Source organism: Bison bison, unplaced genomic scaffold (genome assembly GCF_000754665.1).
Source record: "Bison bison bison isolate TAMUID 2011002044 unplaced genomic scaffold, Bison_UMD1.0 scf7180017862158, whole genome shotgun sequence".
Classification (NCBI taxonomy): domain Eukaryota; kingdom Metazoa; phylum Chordata; class Mammalia; order Artiodactyla; family Bovidae; genus Bison; species Bison bison.
In genome coordinates, this window is record NW_011492730.1 from 1162302 (window position 1) to 1179583 (window position 17282).

Consider the following 17282-nt stretch of genomic DNA (forward strand, 5'->3'; position numbering starts at 1 on the left):
TTTTAGTTCCTCTTCACTTTCTGCCGTAAGGGTGGTGTCATCCGCGTATCTGAGGTTATTGAGATTTCTCCCCGCAGTCTTGATTCCAGCTTCAAGCGCGTGGAAACTTCTACATAAATAATTGCTTTTTATTTTTTAAAGGAAATCACAATTATTTCTAAATTCAGGAATGACATAAAAGAAATAATGTAAAGTTGAACTAAGACTATTTGAGGAAAGGTATTACTTCCATACTACTAAATATGAAAAAATAAGATAGATAAATGCTTAGAAAAATTAAAATACTGAACAAGATGTTAAAGAATATGAATAAGCCAAACCAAAGTAAAAAATAAGGATTACCTAGAAAATAAGTTACCTGACTCTGGTAATTAATTGAAGAAATGTTGCTCCAATTGTTAAAAGACAAAGATACCTCATACCGTAAACTATTTTGAAATACATAGCCTAATGAAGTTAATTCTAATAATAGTTTGTAAATGAATATAATGACCAGATTATATTTTCTTAATATTATGGGGCAAGCTTTTAAAAATACCCCCAAATAAAACTAACACCTAAGACAAAAATTATTAGGCTTAGTTCAGTTAATTCTCTAGTTTCTTCATCTGGAAAAGAGCATAGTAATAGTATCCATTTTATTCAACCATTGTATGGATTAGGTGAAATAATCCATGTAAATTTCTTAGTGAAAAATCAACTATGGTTGGTTAGGGCACTGAAATTTGGAGTTTGTCCAGCAGTTAACCTAACCTGACTAATGTACCAATGTTTTATTTACCTGGCTGGAGGTACACTGAATTGCTGAATTGCTGAATTCAGCTACACTTTAACTGATGACCAGAGACCTCAAGTGGCCCCTTGATGATATCTAGATACAAATAACATTTGTCTAACATTTTTCTATTTCTTTCATACTCCCGATCTCTTCAGTGTCAGTTTTATAACTTCTGTCTTCTCACACCTTCCCTCCTGCCCCCGCCCAGCATCCTTGCTCTCAGTCCATGACATTACTTCTGAGTCACTGAGAAAAAAAAGTGACTATTACAGGCTCCCACAGCAACCACATTTGCCCATCAGCCAGCATCTGCCCTTATGTTATCTTCTCCCTCTTCTTCTATTAAATACAGAGATACCCTCATGGCTCCTAGGGCTTTCCAGGTCGCTCAGTGGTAAAGAATCTGCCTGCCAATGCAGGAACCACAGGAGATGAGGGTTTAATCCTTGGGTCAGGAAGATCCTCTGGAGTAGGAAACTGTAGTCCACTTTGGTATTCTTGCCTGGAAAATCACATGGACAGAAGAGCCTGGTGGGCTACAGTCCATGGGGTGGTAAAGAGTTTGACACGACTGAGTGACGGAGCACACAAGCACATTCCTTAATCCAAGGAGCATTTTGGTACAAGGTAACCTCTCTCACAGGGCTTCTCTTGTGGCTCAGCTGGTAAAGAATCCGCCCGCAATGCAGGAGACCTGGGTTTAATCCCTGGGAAGGTTGGGTTCAATCCCTGGGTTTCCTTCCCTTGGGAAGATCCCCTGGAGAAGGGAAAGGCTACCCACTCCAGTATTCTGGCCTGGAGAATTCCATGGACTCTATAGTCCATGGGGTCTCAAAAAGTCAGACACAACTGAGTGACTTTCATTCAACCTCTCTCAAGCCTAGATTTCTGCAATAGACTTTTAACTGGTCTCCTTACTTCCAGTCTGAGCAGATCCATCACCCCCAAGGTTTCCACAGGCCCATTGGTGATCCATCCTTCATAACCCCTCCCACTTCTCCCTTCCCCCACAGTCAGACAACCACAAATCTGCTTTCTGTGACTTCAGTTGCACAAATATAAGCTTTTGACTAGTGAAAGTGTTACTGATTGTAAGATTGGTGATTCCACTTTTATGAAAGTCAAAATATAATGAAGTAAAGCAAAGAAAGAATTGAAATGAAAGCATTCTGTGACAAATATGAGAAAAACTTACTATCTAGAATATTTTTAAATTAATAAAAAGGATTTTGTTTTGGCTTATATGATAATAAGGAACAGAGATATGTTCCAGTTAGCTCTAGAAAAATGGTACATTTTTTTAGGGATATAATGAACTGGATCTAAGCTGATGGTTAATGAAAACAGATAACCTGAAGGATTGACTCTTGTTTTTCTCTCATGGGCCAAATGATTGTTCTCTGAGTGACCTGTTGCTTTAAGAGCATCTCCTGTGTTTTCTCCTTTACCAATTGCCTTTCTCTGCTAATTTTAGTTTCTCATCCCTCATAATTTCAGCTTGTCATGACTTCTCTGACTCCAGGTATACCCATGGCATCTTTTGGTTCAGCCATTTTTGACTTTTGCTCCTTCTAATAAGTGTGTTGATACTCAGTATTTCCAAAGTCAAATTTGCAAGCTAGGAATGTGATTGGCCTGACTCACCTTTGTGCCCAGATCATGTAGTGTAGTAAGTTGCTGGCCAGGATATACACCAGTTACCTTTGGGTCTGAACTGACCCATCACTTGTCAGGATCACATGGTGCAAAATATCAACAGGTGCAGAGAGCAGGGCAGGCATTAGGTGGTTTCCTGTCCAATAAAGAGGACTTCCCTGGTGGCTCAAGTGGTAAAGAGTCCACTTGCATTTCAGGAGACCTAGGTTTGATCCATGGGTCAGGAAGATCCCTTGGAGAAGGGCATGGCAACCCACTCCAGTATTCTTTCCTGGGAAATCCCATGGACAGAAGAACCTGATGGGCTACAGTCCATGGGGTCACAAAGAACCAGACATGACTGAGAGACTAATAAGTTGGCTTTTTGTTCAATAAGGAGAATGGAGCATTAAAGCCAGATGGAGCTGGGTTCAAATCTCAGTTCTGCTATTTGCTATCTATGTGACCTTGGCTAGCTTTTGTAATGTTATCCTCTGGACCTTAGTTTTCTCATTTACAACTTGGGGATGATAACTGCTTTGTAGAATTTTTGTAAGAAATAATATGTGTAAAGCACAATACAGTATCTAACACACTGTAGATCTTTTGTTAATGGTAGCTATTTTATCTTATTTAAAATTATCATTTATTCTATTATTATTTAACAGATTAATAATGACCTCAAGAAAAATAACCAATAATGACCTCAAGAAAAATAACATATCTCTTTGATATGGCAGATATCAAAAGAGAGCTCACACAAGGAGAAAACCATATAGTTAGCTAACATTGAAGGAAATGCTCCGCTCACCATGAATTTTAAAAATGCATTTAAAAATAGCTATAAGAGGGACTTCCTTGGTGGTCCAATACTTAAAACTCCAAGCTCCCAGTGGAGAGGGCCTGAGTTTGATCCTCGGTCAATGAACTAGATCCCACATGCTACAACTCAGAGCACGCATGTCACAACTAAGACCTGGCACAACCAAACAACAAATATAAAAAATAGCTATGAGATATATTTCACATCTGTTAAACTTGCTAAAATAAAATTATACATTCCAATATTGTTGGAGCAATGAAGAAAAAGTACACTCATATTTGGTAGGTGGTCATATTTGATGTGTGCATTTATGCTCATTCAGTGTTTGACTCTTTGCTACCCTAGACTGCAGCCCATGAGGCTTTTCTGTCCATGGGATTCTCCAGGCAAGAATATTGGAGTGGTTTGCCACGCCCTCTTCTAGGGGATCTTCCTGATGCAGGGATAGAACCCGAATCTCTTGTGTCTCCTGCATTTCGAGTGAATTTTTTTACCACTAAGCCACCAGGGAAGCCCAGGTGGCATTATATAGATTAGCCTAATTATTCCAAGTAATACTCTCACAAAACATACCCTTCAATTTATAGTCCCTTTCTGGGGAAATATCAATACTTCCCAAAGAGGTCATTGAAAGGAAAACTTTGTACAAAATGTTTATAGCTCTCTTTTTAATTCAGAGGCTTTCATTATTTTAGAACTGAAAGAGACCTAGGAGATTATTTTTCCTCTAGAGCTGCATATTAGAATCATTTAGGAGCTTTTAAAAATACTTATTTTCCCATGCCCAGAGATGAAGAGTTAATTGTCCTGGAATATGGGCTGAGGCTGAGTGTGGCTTAAAAGCTCCTCAGGTGATTCTAATGTGTAGCCAGAATGGAGAACCACTCTTCCATTCAACTCCATTAGGGGAACTATGACAGAACAGAGCCAGGGATCGGTTAAAAGGCTATCTCTGAAGGGAACACATACATAGATGTGGTAGAAGAGCTGAGTTGAAAATGGAGATGCTCTTAATTCTTAGTTTCTAACTTCTATTCTTGGTGAATAACTGGAAATAGCCATGTGGCCAACACCTAGAGACTTGGTAACCAGTTATGGTGGAATAGTACAAGGCATTCACTAATTGTTATAGAAGGTTGTTTAGTCACTCAGTCATGTCCAACTGTTTGTGACCCCATGGACTGTAGCCCGCCAGGCTCCTCTGTCCTTGGAATTCTCCAGGCAAGAATACTGGCGTGGGTAGCCATTTCCATCTCCAGGGTATCTTCCTGACCCAGGAATTGAATCTGGGTCTCCTGCATTGCAGGTGAATTCCTTACCATCTGAACCACCAGGGAAGCCCCTATAGACAAAGTAGAATGTACTGTTTATATTTGATGGACTATACTACCCTGTGGACTGTAGCCCATCAGGCTTTTCTGTCCATGGGATTCTCCAGGCAAGAATACTGGAGTGGGTTGCCTTGCCCTCTTCTAGGAGATCTTCCTGACCCAGGGATTGAACCTGAATCTCCTGTGTCTCCTGCATTGCGAGTGAATTTGTAGACATCTGTAGACAAAGTAGAATGTAGTGTTTATAGTTGACGAGAACTAGGTGTGATGGTGGTGTATCCGTTGCTGCTTCATTGAGAGAGTCCTAACCGGGACTGCTGATTTCCCTCTTTGGAGAGTCACAGGTCTTCCGTCATGTTCTCCCCTGACCAGGTGGTCAAGTCTCCCATCTCTGTTGAGGGGAGAGAGGTTATCAATATTCAGGACTGCTGAAGGTGGGCTGTCCATGCTGAACAGTAGCAAATCAGAAGAATCCATTTTTAAAACTTGTAGTGAAATACACCTAGCATAAAACTTACCACCTTAACCGTTTTCAAGTGAACAGTTCAGCAGCATTAAGCACATTCACATTGCTGTGCAGCCTTCACCACCATCCAGCTCCAGAACTTTTTCATCATGTTCAACTGAAACTTTCTACCCATTAAGTGATAACACCCCATTTCCCCCACTCCATCACCCAAGTCTGTCAACTACTATTCTACCTTGAATTTGACCTCAGCAACACATATAGATAGTATCATACAACATGTGTCTACTGTGACTGGCTTCCCTCACTTAAGGGCTTCCCTGATAGCTCAGTTGGTAAAGAATCCGCCTGCAGTGCAGGAGACCCTAGATCAATTCCTGGATCCGGAAGATCCACTGGAGAAGGGATAGGCTACCCACTCCAGTGTTCTTGGGCTTCCTTTGTGGCTCAGCTGGTAAAGAATCATCCTGCAATGCGGGAGACCTGGGTTCAATCCCTGGGTTGGGAAGATCCCTTTGAGAAGGAAAAGGCTACCCACTCCAGTATCCTGGCCTGGAGAATTCCATGGACTGTATAGTCCATGGGGTCTCAAAGAGTCAAACACGATTGAGCGACTTTCACTTTCACTCACTCCTTCACTTAATGTCTCCAAAGTTAAGAGTTCATTTTTAAGGAAAATTATTCCATCTTTATGTCCACTTCCTTGATCTTTCCAGCAAAGGTCCATTTCCTTCCTGGTTGAGGATCACCCCATCCCTTCTATTGGTCCTTGCTTTCCTGTTCTAGTGGCCACCCTGTCTTTTCCCTCTTCTTTTTCCTAGGTTCAGTTTTACCTAGTGAGCAAGACAGGAAAAGCTAGCTCTGTAAGCTTGTATTTGAAACTAAGTCTGAAGTGCTGTTTTGTTTTTGCATCTTTGTTTCAGCTTCATTGTAGACTTGGGAAGGCAAGGGATCTCTTAGGGTATGAAAGAAAATAAGGGAACACAGAACATAATTAACACTTGGAGACATATGCCTGCCTCAAATATAAAAGTGGTACCTAAGGGCAGAGAAGCCTGGTGGACTGCAGTCTATGGGGTTGCTAAGAGTCAGACACCACTGAGCAACTTCACTTTCACTTTTCACTTTCATGCATAGCAGAAGGAAATAGCAACCCACTCCAGTGTTCTTGCCTGGAGAATCCCAGGGATGGAGGAGCCTGGTGGGCTGCCGTCTATGGGGTTGCACAGAGTCGAACACGACTGAAGCGACTTAGCAGCAGTAGCAGCAGCATATTAAAAAATTGAGGAAGTTATAGAATTTGTCAAAATTGGTTTGTTTTGATCATAAGAGACTATTGTGTGCTGGTTAACATATGAACTCTGGATCTGGATTATCTGAATTTGAATCCTAGCTTTAACACATTTCAGTTGTGTGCCCAGAGAACTTACTGAACTTCTCTGTACTCAGTTTTTCCTCATCAGTGAAAAGGTATTATAATAATAGTACCTACCTTGTAGACTGTTGTCAGGAAAAAAGTTAAGATGTATAAAGCAATTTTTAGTACCACCTGGCAAGGAAGCAGTAAGTAAGTGTTAGATAGCAATACTTTTTGGGCAGTGTTTTGATGCTCTGTTATCTATCACACCAAATATGGTTAACTATATAAGGAAAATAGATTTTAAAATTCAAGATAACATTATTCATACTAGCTCCAAACTGGACACAATGCAAAGTTGATTTGTTAATGAACAGATAAGCAAAACATGGAGTATCTTTTAAAACATTTATTTATTTTATAAAAAAAATTTATTTGGCTGGTCTGGGTCGTCTTTGCTGCGTGCAGGCTTTCTCTAGTAGCAAGCAGGGGCCACTTTAGTTGTGGTGCTCAGGCTTTCATTGCGGTGGTTTCTCTTGCTGCGTAGCACTGGCTCTAGGATGCACGGGCTTCAGTTGCAGCACGCAGGCTTGGTAGTGTGGCTCAGGCTCTAGAGCACAGGCTCAGTGACTGTGGGGCACGGGCTTAGTTGCTCCATGGTATGTGGAATCTCCCCACACCACGCATCAAACGTGTCTCCTGCATAGGCAGGTGGATTCTTAACCATTGGACCACCAGGGAAGCTCACCGTGGTGTATCTTTTAACAAAGTACTTCTCAGCATAAAAAATAGTAAGCTGCTGAATCATGCAACAACATATCTGAATCTCAAAAACATCTGGCTAGGTTAAAAAAAACAGACCCAAAAGACTACATATTATATAATTCCATTTGTATGAAATTTCTGGAAAAGGCTAAACTGTAAGGAGAGAAAGGTCACTGGTTGCCTGAGTTGTGGAAGGGACCACAGGCTGACTGCAAACTGACATGAAGGAACTTTTCTGATGAAGTATTTTATTTTATTTTTAATATTTGTTTTAATTGCAGGCTAATTACTTTACAATATTGTATTGGTTTTGCCATATATCAGCATGAATCCGCCACGGGTGTACACGTGTTCCCCATCCTGAACCCCCCTCCCACTTCCCTGCCCATACCATCCCTCTGGGTCATCCCAGTGCACCAGCCCCAAGCATCCTGTATCATGCATCGAACCTGGACTGGCATTTCGTATATGATATTATACATGTTTCAATGCTATTCTCCCAAATCATCCCACCCTCGCCCTCTCCCACAGAGTCCAAGTATTTTAAAACCGAATTTTGGTAATGGTTGCATAACTGTATAAGTTTACTAAAACTTATTGAATTTTACTCTCAAAATCAATAAATTTTATGGCATGCAAATTACACTTCCATAAAAATGTTACAGAGAAATTCAAGATAAATTGAAACCAGAGATTCATATCTGTTGCTCTCTAGTCTCTTTCTCACTTTAAAAAAAAACTTTTTTTTTGGTAAGAATAACATATGTTGATTGCTGGGAGACGATTCTCATGCATTAGTCATGTTTCAGCACGTTTTGCAAGCAAGCCCTTGGCTTCCCTTGGTTCCAAGCTGTCTTTTCAGGGATGTTTGAAGGTAGAGAAAGTGTCTTCCTCTGTGGCAAAGGCAGGCATGGCCCCTCTCCACATACAGTAAAGAAAATGTCTGCCTCTGGAGGAAAGAACAGGCATGCTTCCTGCTCATAAAATATTTGGGTTCCCTAAGCTCAAAGTTCCACTCTCATGATGCAACCCAGTGTGTGTGCAGGTGGTCACCTGGCCCTCTTCATGTTGCCCTGTGAGAACAGGGGGGTGAGTCAAACCAGTAAAGAATGTGCTGATGCCAGCTTTTAATTGCTGTGAGTAATCAGTTCAGCTCAGTCGTGTCCGACTCTTTGCAACGCCATGGACTGCAGCACGCCAGGCCTCCCTGTCCATCACCAACTCCAGGAGTTCACTCAGACTCATGTCCATCGAGTCAGTGATGCCATCCAACCATCTCCCCTCTGTTGTCCCCTTCTCCTCCCGCCTTCAATCTTTCCCAGCATCAGGGTCTTTTCAAATGAGTCAGTTCTTCACATCAGGTGGCCAAAGTATTGGAGCTTCAGCTTCAGCGTCAGTCCTTCCAATGAACACTCAGGACTGATTTCCTTTAGGATGGACTGGTTGGATCTCCTTGCAGTCCAAGAGACTCTCAAGAGTCTTCTCCAACACCACAGTTCAAAAGCATCAATTCTAATAAAGTTCTCTAACTCTGAACAGGAGTCCCCAGTCTTGTTGCATCAATGAAACTGTAGCAGGTTAGTTTGTTAGCTTTATAAGCAGGGTAAAATTGCTGACCTTTCGGTTTTGTGTGTGTGTGGGAAAATATACATAGCATAAAGTTTACCATTTTAACCATTTTTAAGTGTGCAGTTCGGTGACATTAGCACATTTACATTGTTGTACAACCATCAGCACCATCCCTCTTCACAACTTTTTCATCATTCCATATTGAAACTCTGCCCATTAAACATCTCATTCCCCTCCCCGCAAGCCAGTGGTAACCACCATTTACTTTATGTCTCTGTTTAACTACCCAATGAACCTCACCTAAGTGGAGTCATACAATATTTGTCCTTGAGCGTCTGACTTATTTCACTCAACATGATGTCTTCAAGGTTCCTCCATGTTGTGAGCTTGAATCAGGATCTCATTCCTTTTTAGGCTGAATAATATTTATTGTATGCCTTCACAATTCTTGACACTAATTATTAAAAAAATACAGAGGAAGAGGGTTTGGATAAGCAAGATGAAGGTTCTTGTGATGGGGGAGGGAATTAAGGAGAGGTAACTAGGGCAACTGGTAAAGAATAGAAATTTCATTTCTACAGCCACAAGTGCAGCATTCCACAGAAAACCAAGACCACTGTGGAGTTATGTGTCTGGTTCCTGGTCGCCTGGAGTCTAGTCTCGGGGACAGGACAGTAGAGAGGGGTCTGAGCAGGAGGTAGGGATTTATCCCAGCAGCTCTTCTGCTAGTGCTTCACATCACAGGATTAATCCCTTTCAGAATCAGCTGTCAGTCCCAGCAATTCTTCCCCATCCTTAGCCTGGGTGGGAGCGCACATGGGCTTCTTACAGCCGTGGGTCCTGAGATAAGACATTGACAGCATTGGCTTAATTTGGCTATTGCCCAGATATAGGCAAAATTAGAATTAGATCTAATTTTTAGATCTAGATCTAGTTCATCTACTTTAGATCGAGCTCATTTCATAACTAGATGACATCTAGCTTCTGATAAGAACCCTTGGTCCCCTTCTCTAGTCCTTTTTAACCATCTCCTCTCCCCTCTGTTCTCACCACTCTGTTCACAAGAAAACTGAGATTCTGTCCTGTCACACAAAGACTTAACTGATCATGTGCTGAAATGTCTTTCTGGGTCATTTTCAATATAATTGGGATTTAAATTCATACAATGACACTCTCAGGAGAGAGCATTTCAGACGTGAGTGAACAGATAGAAGCAGAATTCTTGGAGGCAGGAGGGTTTATTTTTATTCCCTTCAAAACTGCTTCACATAGGATGTTACTAGTCAGCTTACGAAGTGGGCAAAAAAAAAGAACAACTACTTTTTGGATGGATAGAAACACCTTAGAGTTTATCTGGTTTGGTCTAGAAAACACCTTAGAGATATTCTGGTTCAACTCTTTATTTTATAGGCAAGAAAATAGAGCTTCAGAGAGGGGAAATGTCTTTCCAAAGTCACTCAGTGAACAAAGGACTAGATGCCAAATGTCTGTATATATATATACTTTTTAATTAGGCAACTCTGAGATAGGAAGGGTACAATTAGTTTATGAGCTCACTGAATAATCTGACTAAGCTTCGCCTTCTGTTAAAAGCATTTGTATTGGAGAAATTGCTTTGTATTTAGAAATTCTCGACCACAGGGCCTGTGTCAGTCATTTTGCTTCCCTGTACCTAGCATGTGCTTTGCATAATAGGTAAGCAATGAGTGATATATTTGATTTTCTCCTTTAATTCCTATATTTTATTTTTTTTTAAGATATTTATTTATTTGGCTGTGCCAGGTTTTAGTTGCAGCATGAGGTATCTTTAGTTGAGGCACGAGAGATCTATTAATAGTTTCCTGACCAGGGATCAAACCTGGGCCCCCTGCATTGGCAGCATGGAGTCTTAGCCACGGGACTACCAGGGAAGTCCCTGATTCCTATCTTTTAAAGGAGAAGAATTCTTTTGGTTTTGTTTTGTACAGATATAACAACCATTCACATTTTCCTTATATGCTGTGTTCATCATTTCATCTATCATATGGTACTATAGTTATTTGTAAGTAATCTTTATCTACCCAACTACACAGTGGCTACTTTGGGAACATGAGTTAGTCACCTCTGAACCATAGCAAAGTGCACGATACATTATTGGGTTTTCAATAAATGCTTTATGAATCGAACTGAATAAATATAGGTCTTTCTTTTCCCATACTATTGAATCATGGGTTTTATTTGTTAACTAAGACCCCCAGCAACTTAAATAAACTTTCTTGATTTCAGCTGGAATTTAGTTTTTGTTTGTTTTGGTTTACATTATTTCTAAAGAATATTTTTTTATTCCCTCATGTATAGAATAATAATTTGCTGCTGTTTCCTCTTCTACTGTAAAACAAAATTTCTAGGTGCCTAAATATAATTTGTACATTTATTTTGGCTTTTAGGGTACACTGCAGTTGGTTAAACTCTTCGCTTCACACATAAAAATATTAACACCGTGGTGGCTCAATGGTAAAGAATCTGCCTAGCAATGCAGGAGACGTAGGTTTGATCTGTGAGTTGGGAAGATCCTCTGTAGGAGGAGATGGTAACCCACTCCAGTATTCTTGCCTGGAAAATCCCATAGACAGAGAAGCCTGGTGGGCTACAGTCCATAGGGCTGCAAAAGAGTTGGACACGACTGAGCAACTAAACCACAAAACAGCCCTTACAGTTAGTTTGAAGAGAGGATGTATCTACTTTAAAACTGCTTTCTTAAAAAACTAATTATAATTCTGGAAACAAATATGTTTTAAATCTTCAGACTTGTATAGTTATATGCTTTTTAAAAAGTCTTTTGCATTAGATGTTTTTCTGGGAAATTTGAAATTAACAATAGATTAACATTCCATTGGAGAAGGCAATGGCAACCCATTCCAGTACTCTTGCCTGGAAAATCCCATGGGCGGAGGAGCCTGGTAGGCGGCAGTCCATGGGGTTGAGAACAGTTGGACACGACTGAGCGACTTCACTTTCACTTTTCACTTTCATGCACTGGAGAAGGAAATGGCAACCCACTCCAGTGTTCTTGCCTGGAGAATCCCAGGGACGGCAGAGCCTGGTGGGCCGCTGTCTATGGGGTCTCACAGAGTCGGACACAACTAAAGTGACTTAGCAGTAGCAACATTCCATTAAGTTTTCAAAATAATCACACATCTGAAAGGGCATCATGATTAAGTCAGATTAATGCAGGATACCACCTGCAGTACAGGAGACTCTGGTTCTATCCTTGAATTGGGAAGATCCCCTGGAGAAGGAAATGGCAACCCACTCCAGTATTCTTGCCTGGAAAAATCCCATGTCAGAGGAGCCTGGTGGGCTACAAAATCCATGAGGTCACAAGAGTTGGACACGACTTAGTAACTAAACCACCACTACCATCTTTAAGGGAATTTGATTAAGTCACAAGTATTGATTTGTCAAAGCACCACTAATTTTTTGTCTTTAGTTTTATTATGCAGTACACCACAGTAGGTATTTTATTATCTGGATATTTATATTTTGGATAAATATTTTGTTATGCTTCCAATGCATATGCATATGCATGCATGCATGTTCAGTCATGTCTGACTCTGTGACTCCATGGACTGTAGTCTGCCAGGCTCCTCTGGAATTCTCCAGGCAAAAATACTAGAGTAGGTTGGCATTCCCTTCTCCAGGGGATCTTCCCAACCCAGGGATTGAACCCAGGTCTCCTACATTGCAGGCAGATTCTTTACTGTCTGAGCCACCAGGGAAACCCAAAATATGTTGTGAGAAAAGGCTGAATCCATATGGTGCTGCAGCAGAAACTCCACTCCTCCAGAGACTTGCTTGGCTCTAGCTTATACTTCTTTTGCCAAATCTTGTTGTACATTTGTTTAAAATTGACTATTTGATTTTCACTTGGATCCTTAGTATCAATGGATAAATGATATTTTCGTTTTTCTACAAGCGTATGTGAACTTCTGTCATTTTGTCTTCTTAACAGGGATTAAAGTTCAGTAAATATTTTAATGTGTTGATATATGTAGCCAGTAAATCTTGACCTAATAGTTGTGTGTCATGTGGGAACTATAACTATGACTCTTTGGTAAAAGTTCTTACTTCTAATGGAGATTATTGGCATACTCTACCTATGTATCTACACACACACACACACACACACACACAGAGTTAAATGGTTGAAAGTATGGTATGATATATATAGGAGGCTGGACTCTATGTAGAACAGACCTGGGTTTGAATTTCTGTCACATTCTAGTTGTGTTACTTTAAGAATATTAATCTCTCTAAATCGTAATCAATGAAGTGTTTTTATGTGTTATGATAAAATATTATAAAGCAGTTAATATTAATACTTAGCATAGAGCAAATGCTTATTAAATAAATATCAGCTGGTATTTTGGATATTTATCTCTTATTTTTGCTTACTTTTTCTCTTTATTTCAAGGAGATTTGAAGCAACTTACCATGTTCCCTAGAGAAATGACTCACTGGGAACCATTACAATGGCTGGTGGGTAAAACTTGGAAGAATCAGTGTGATTATGTATTGGATGTTTAGAGAGCAAATGGATACTTGGAGAACATAAAGCTTGGAAAATTCTCCTATGGATTCCAGACAGCAAAAATGTTCTTATGCATAATAGCTAGAGGTGTATTTAGTTAAACAAATGCTGGATTGAATTTGATCAAGACTAAGTGAAATATATTCTTTTACATACATTGATTGGGTAGCTTACAAGTTGACCCTCAGTTATGAGTGGAGACCTGTATTGCACTTGAAAGACCATTTGAAAATACCTAGTTTCTTATAGACAAAATGTCATTGGAAAGAGGCTAAGGCAATCCATGACAAAATGTGCATGACCTTTGGAATCCAAATATCTCTGAATGCAGGGCATTTATGTCATGTACTAACTGCGTTCTCATTGGTAAATGACTTTATATCTCGAAGCCTCAGTTTCTTTAGCTATGGGAGATATGATACCTACATCACAGGATAATATGAGAACTAAATGAGATCATGTATGTAAAGTACCTATCAGAGTGTCTGGCACTTGGTAGGTTCTCAACAGTGTTAATTGTAGTTATCATCAAGAAAGGAATTATAAAGCAGGCTACAATAGTGGGTCTGTTTAATATTTTGATAGATACAAGCTATCTGTGTTAAGTTGATGTAATAGCACATGAATCACATCTAATATCACACAGAATATATGCTTAGTACATATATTCTGAACAATGAGCTTTCAAATTATTACTACCAGTAACAGTAGTTGATATTTACTAAGTCTTCATTTGATGCAATAACTAGATTAAGCGTTTTCTCTGCATTATTGATCTCCACAGCAGTCCCATAATTTAGATGGTATAATTCCGATTTTATGTCTTCCCTGGTGGCTCAAATGGTAAAGCGTCTGCCTACAATGTGGGAGACCCGGGTTCAATCCCTGGGTCAGGAAGATCCCCTGGAGAAGGAAATGGCAACCCACTCCAGTATTCTTGCCTGGAGAATCCCATGGTAGAGGAGACTGGTGGGCTACAGTCCATGGGTCACAAAGAGTCGGACACGACTGAGCAACTTCACACACATTCCCATTTTATAGAGAAAGAAAATGAAGCGTAAGGAGAAATAAACTGCTTAAAGTTACATGACTATTAAGTGCCATCGATGGCCTAGAACCAAGTTTTGGTCTGACTCCAAAGTGCAAGTTCTTGACACCAGGTAACATCACCTCTGAATTTGTGAAATGGTGTAAAATCAAAGAAAGAGAATCTCTTGTTAGATAGAGTGACCATACTCTGACTTTAGGTAAGGTAAAAGATGCTGCTTCTTAAAGGCTTCAGTTAATGAATAGGGAATCAAAGATTCAAGCTTGAAGTTGTACTATGACCTACTTGGTAAATTTTCCTGAAATGAGAGAAATAGTGACTTGGTATCATCAAGGCAAAGTTTCCACCACATGTAACCCATGTCTTCCCTGCTTGCCTCTAGTCAGCCCCCTGTTCTTTCTTCACGTTGTGTCTCCTAAATGTATTGCTCATGGATTATGAACAGCACATTCAGAACCATATCTTGGTATTAAAATTCCATGAAGTTCATTTTGGGAATCAGATTACTACACCTATTTTTAGCTCATAACACAAACTACTCTTTCTATTACACTTTTAAATATGCTGTGGTAAAATGATGTTGAAAATAACTCATATAGCTAAATAAAAGCCCTACATTTAGCTTAATCAGACCAGACCCACCGACTGGCGTGCATGTCAATATATTACTGTGGCAGCTACCTGCCAGGGCCTTCCTCTTCCTTTCCGTTCAGGACTGCAATCCCCATTTGCTGCTATATTTATCTACTTTCTTAGCCATAAAAGGCTGGCTGTGTGGCTCTGACATTCTACTGCCTGACCACATGCATTATTTTTGAACTGGCCCCCAGGGTCCTGTCTTTTTAGCCCTGACTCTTAACTTTTTCTTGGATTCGACCTACGTGGGTTTTTCACTGTCTCATCCAGCACCCACCGTCACATCGGAACATTGCTACCACCATCAATCCTTTGCAAACTGGTAAGTGTGACCTTGAGGCAGAAGAGTGCACTTGATGTTTTATGTGCTCAACAGCACTGCGGTGTGTGTGGTTTCTGTCTTCTGAGCTCAGCAGTTTTCTCTAAGAGATGTCAGAATAGCAGAGAAATAGGAAAGTGGAGCTCCAGGGAAGGAATGTGAGCAGCAGGGTGCCAGTTTGTGCTGGCACAGCCCTTCTCTCAGATCAGTGGATTCTTTTAAAATTAAGCTACTGTTCCTGGAGCTATAAAAAACTGTAGCTGTCTCAGATAGAACTGTAAGCATGAGTCAAGTACTCTTTCCAAGTTACAGTTCGGCGGTTTGGTTGAAATCTGAAATGGGTGAGGAAACAGGAAATCATGTGTTTTCCATTCTCCATAAGCCTACAGTACTGCCTGATTACAAATTTGATCAAAAGGAGTAGGTTAACTCTGAAGTCTCAAGTTTCTAATTCAGTGATTTTTGCCCCGACAATGCCATGTGGATAAATGTAAGGGTGCAATGGGGGTATTTCTAATTGGAAAATGGCTAAGCAGTATTTCAGAGGCAACGCAGATCCCTGCATCATGACCCTAAAGTTCACAACTTTCTGTGAAGAATTTTTATAGCTTTCAGCCCCTAACTCCTATACAAAAGTATTGTGTCACAATACAACTATGGAGTTAGTGTTTCTTCCTAAATTCCCAAATTATTTTCAGGGAGAAAAAAAAAACAAAACACAGGTCTTAAAGGAATGGAAGACAACCAAACCATCTTTCCTCCCAACGCACCCTAGCTGTCATATGTTGGGGGATAATCCTTACTTACTTAATGAAGAGAAGGTAGTTGTACCTTCGTTCCAGAGGTCAGAGCTGTGACAACCAGCTCTGTTGACGTAATGTCAAAACCTGTTTACTTGCAATATATTATCTCTGTGCTTGGAATATTCAGTACTATTAAAAGTAAATATATTGGGGGAAAACAGAAATAAAGAGAATGGAAAATAGAATTGAGGCAAGACATTTAAAGATTTTATTTTGTGAAAATTAACAGCATTTCAAGTTATTTGGGTTCTGAATTTAGCTTATAATACACAAGAAGGTCATTCATTGTTTATTTGGACATCATTCAAATAACATTTTCTGTGTTGCAGTATACTATGTATCATTATGCAAATTTACCAAATAGCTTTATAAATGCCTAATATCATATACTTCTATATTAATATAGTCTACACTTTTTTCTATAAAAATTAATCTAATGATTGTTCATTATACTTGATCATTATTCTGTATATTTTAAAATAGAAAATAACAGTCTATTTAAGGGTTGAAGCAAAAGTTGTTTGCTGGTAGCTATTTTTTTCCTCCTGGGAAATGCCATGTAGACTGATATCTTCCATGAGCCTTAACATAAATATTTCTGGAGTGAAGTTTGCTGGATTTTCTTCTCTAGGGAATACATGCCTACTTTTCACTTAAAATAAAAAGATTTTAAGCTTGACCCAAAAAAAGGTAGCAAGTTTAGAAAGATTCAGTCCTCATTTAGAATTTTAGAATCAATTTAGAATCATTTAGAATTTAGAATCAATTTGAAAAATTGATTACAACTGATTTTACATGTAAAAAATTTAGGACATGCACAAAAGCATTAATGATGGAAGGGGGTGGCTTTCATAAAACTATTACTTCATCCAGGGTTATTAGTATGGTTGATAGGCTCCAGTCAGTGGACAGATTTCTAAAGAAAGATAATGCAATCTGAAGTCTCCCCTCTCTATGCTAAGCAAACCCATCTTTCATTTTCAGTAGGACTGTTAGCTCAAATTCACAATGCAAACTGCTATACTGCTAACTGACTTTCTTCTTTAATACAGGAAGACTAGGAGGCTTTATATTCTTAATGGAATTTTTCTGGTTTAACACCATCTTTTTGAACCATTTGTGAGATTTGAGAGGGCTTGTTAAATGGCAATATAAGCATCCTCCAGGATCCGTCCTAGGACT

General features: G+C 39.7%; 1 protein-coding gene across 2 annotated transcripts in view; it reads left to right on the forward strand.

Annotated features, from left to right (window-relative positions):
* Positions 1-15107: 15107 nt before the first annotated feature.
* The window catches only part of MYOM1 (myomesin 1), a 124172-nt gene continuing 121997 nt past the window's right edge, over positions 15108-17282 (forward strand). For both annotated transcript variants that reach the window (XM_010832718.1, XM_010832717.1), the window contains exon 1: positions 15108-15300. The gene's annotated coding sequence lies outside the window, so the exon portion shown is untranslated. The remainder of the gene's footprint in view (positions 15301-17282) is intronic.